The sequence below is a fragment of the Arachis ipaensis genome, chromosome B07 (genome assembly GCF_000816755.2).
Source record: "Arachis ipaensis cultivar K30076 chromosome B07, Araip1.1, whole genome shotgun sequence".
Lineage (NCBI taxonomy): Eukaryota > Viridiplantae > Streptophyta > Magnoliopsida > Fabales > Fabaceae > Arachis > Arachis ipaensis.
In genome coordinates, this window is record NC_029791.2 from 20,707,851 (window position 1) to 20,712,128 (window position 4,278).

Here is a 4,278-nt window from a genome sequence, read left to right on the forward strand (position 1 = left end):
AATATGTATATGTAATTCGGCCAAATATAGGCCTTCCTTTGGGCCGACCAATATTCGCATGAATTACATATCACCATATTCTTAATGTTTTAAATAAATCAATTTTCACAAAAGAGGCTACTTTGTCAGCATAATGTTCAATTAATTTATTTCAAAACCAAATCTTTATAAAATAAATGGGTATACTGATCCAAATTGTTACTAGTTTACTTATGTAACAATAAAAAAATATTTTCTATTATTCAAATATTATTATTAATATATATACATAACTTGGCCAAATATAAATCTCCTTTTAGATCGATTAATATTCGCATAAGTAACATATACATATTAATCTTTATATCCTAAAAGGATAATCAATTAAGTTTACCAAATTAATGGCACACAACTAAATGCCAATTATATACAGTTACAAAAATATACGAAAAACACATGATAAAAAAATATCTATTTGACCGTATATATATATGTAACCGAGACAACATTAACGTAAAAAAAAAAAAAATAATAATAATAATAACTACATGTTATATACCGTGAAAGTTGTATATATCATCCAATAATATACATATGCGTAACATATATATATATAGCGAACCAAAACAGTATACCGGAATACGTTTTATATATATATAATGCGTATATATACGTATTGATGCAGACACATAATGGGAACAATTTGTGCAACAATTTCGGATGAACAACGCATATGTATATATATTGATCCAAATCGAATATTTTCGATGATTTAATTATGGATGGCTCTGATACCACTTGTTAGAATAAATTAATTTCGATATCCCAAATCATCCATATTGAATCATCAAAAAAATATATATCATACTCGAATGCGGAAGCGTACCTGAATTCATAAACATGAATCATACGTAATATATGTATTGCCCACAAATAAGTTAGGAAATTAAATAATTTCCTAACAGAAATGTCTACAAAAGTTAGACATCAATCAAGAGAAGTTTGTGTTATTTTGTGACAGTCAAAGTGCTATTCATCTCAACAAGAATTTGACGCTTCATTCTAGATCGAAGCACATAGAGGTGAGGTATTATTGAATACGTCAAGAGCTTGAGATGAAGGCATATGCACCTGAGAAGATCCATACCAATGATAATGGTTAAGATATAATAACTAAGAATTTACCTGCAGTGAAATTTGATTCTTGCAAAGAGAAGAAAGTCTTGGTGGAACAACCTATATATCCTCACTTCGGTGAGAAAAAGATTTGTTAGTGGGTCCCCTACTTAAATGCGTCCCCCACTCAAATGTAACCCACAGTTAAAATTAAAAAAAAAGTGACTTTATAAAAAAAAAGTGACTTAAAGTTACGTGAAGTAAAGAGAGAGACTCTCTCATTTTTATTTCAAAAAATAAAAAGAAGAAAAGAAAGATACAGAAAGAATGAGGGAGAAAAGAGTAGTTCTAATATGCTCTTACTGAGCTGGTAAATTTGCTATATTTTTATGAAATTTTAGTATGTTGTTTTTGGTGTAGAAATGAATATTATTAGGATAAACTTGTTACTTGTATTACTTTTTTTTTTTGTCTGATTTGAGATACACACTTATGTGAAGGATTTATGTTAATTTCATCAGTTTTAATGATTTATTTTGTTGATTGTTGAGATGTCCTAATACTACTAAAAATACTATTTGTGTACTCATTATTTTAATAGTAGAAAAATTTTATTAGACTAGGTTCTGTGGGTTTTTAATCCTCTTTTGAAGAGTTTTTTCAAATAAAAATTTTAGTGTTTGATTATTTAATTTCTAACATTATATTTACTATTTGGAATATCTTTAATATTGTCCATTTAATTACACAAGTTATAGAAAAATTATTTTAATGCTTCTACTGATAACAAGTTCTTATATGAACTTCGATTTTTTTCAATAAATAAAATATAAATACAAATATTGTATCTTAACAAATGTAATTAATGTATTTTGTGATAAAAATAGCACAAAAACATTAATATAAAATATAGCGTATTTTTTTTCCTTTTATATTTTTATCAATTTTTTATTATTTTATATTTTTTAAAATTTTGTATAAGGAAAAAATAAAGAAATTTCATAGTTTATTTTATCTTATATATAATTTATCATTAAATGTTTATGTATTTATTCTCTGTGTCAAGTTCTTACCCTGCACTAATTTTATTCTCTGTGGAAGATTTTTTATCCTCTAATTCATCCATACTTACCCTATTGCTCCCACCAAGTTTGTTGCGAGGGCTATTGTTAATAATGAGATCGAAACCCTCAAATGTGTTAGAGTAGTGAATTAATTTTCTATTCTATTATGATTAGTTAGAGGGTAGATTAGTCTTTCTACCCTAATAAGGGATGACTTGTGTATATGCTATATATAATAACTTTACTCTTTGGAGAAACAGAGTTTCCTAATATTCATTCTATCATATTCAATCTATCAAGTTTATCTTCTTCTCTCATTCTCTAATATTCATTTGCAAGTTCTTCAATCTTGTTACTCAAGATTCTAATATGGTATCAAGAGCTTAGGTTCTTGAAATTTTTTTTCGTTTCACTATGGAAATCGAGCTCAACGACTCCACCACCAAAAAACCCCTCACTGTCATAGCTGACAAATTGAATGAAGACAACTATTCAACCTGGAGGTATCTCGCGTTACTCACCATCCAGAGTCTCGATTTGGAAGATCACTTAAACCCAGCGAAGATTCCTCCTCAATTTGTTACAGATGAGGCAAAGAAAACCGCTACCGAATCGGCGGACTTCAAGAAATGGCGTCTCCGAGACCTAACCCTCACTACTTGGATCGTGGCATCCATGACCACTAACTTCAAAAGTAAGGTCATACATCTCACCAGATTTCATCTAGTTTGGGAAAAGATTGATGATTACTTCACCGCCGCATCCTCAGCTCGCATTCAGAGCCTCAAATCGCAGCTCAAGTCCGTGAAGAAGACGGGCACCGTACCTGATTATCTTGCTCAAATTCGAAAACTAGTAGATTCTCTATTTGCAATTGGCTATCAAGTTCATGAGGATGACCATATTCAAGCTATTCTTGATGGTCTCCCAGATGAGTACACTGTCTACAACGCTTCGGTAATGTCAAGATTGGGCTCCTTCAAGGTTGTAGAGTCTGAATCTTTCCTTTTGGCATTTGAAAATATGCTTGACAGACACAAGAATCCTGGAATAGCTATGCCGATGGCCAACTTCACTCAACCCTTCAACTTCAACAGAGGAGGAGGAGCAAGAAGAGGTAGAAGTGGAAGAGGCTTTCGAGGAGGTGGGAGGTTTGGATTCACAAATCAAAGACCCCAATGTCAACTATACGGTCGTTCTGGCCATGTGGTTTGGAACTGTTATCATCGATTTGATATGTCTTTTCAACCAAATGTGGCTAATTCCTCTAATCAACTTCAGATACCATATGGAAATTCCCAGCCACCACCTCCGTCTTCCACCTTTCATCAACCAAGAGCTTATATTTCTACACCATCATCCGTTAGTGAAGCTTCTTGGTTTCCGGATTCAGGAGCAAGTCACCACATTACCCCAGACTCCAACAATTTACTCACTGCCTCTTCCATGAATCTTAATTCAAACCAGCTTTATGTAGGTAATGGGGCAGGTATACCGATCTCTTCTTCAGGTTCCTCTATTCTTTTTGACCCTTCCACTAACATTGCTTATTGTCTGAATGATCTTCTTCATGTTCCTCAAATTACGCAGAATCTATTAAGTGTTTCGAAATTTGCCTTTGATAACCATGTTTATTTTGAATTCTGGCCTGATGTTTGCTTAATTTGTGACCAGAATACCAAGAACCTACTCCTACAAGGCAATGCTAGGAATGGGATTTATACCTTAGATAACCTTAGGATCCCAAGATCTTTGACTACTAGTTCTGAAATTGTTTGTAATAATGCTACTCTTCAGCAGCCTCAAACTAAATCCATTGTACTCAACACTGTGCCTATTTCTGATTTTAGTAATTCACATGTATTAGACTCATGTTTGGATCCGGCCTTTAATTCTCTGGCAAATAAAAATAAAGATGTGCAATTATGGCACAAGAGGTTAGGCCATAGTGCTATTCAGACTGTTCCTACTGTTCTTAATCAAACTTATAATTTTTCTGGTTCTGCTACTAAATTTCAACATGTATGTAAAATATGTTCTATGGCAAAGATGCATCGCTTACATTTTCCTGCTTCTGAAACTTCCTATACACAGCCCTTACAACTTGTTTTTGTAGACA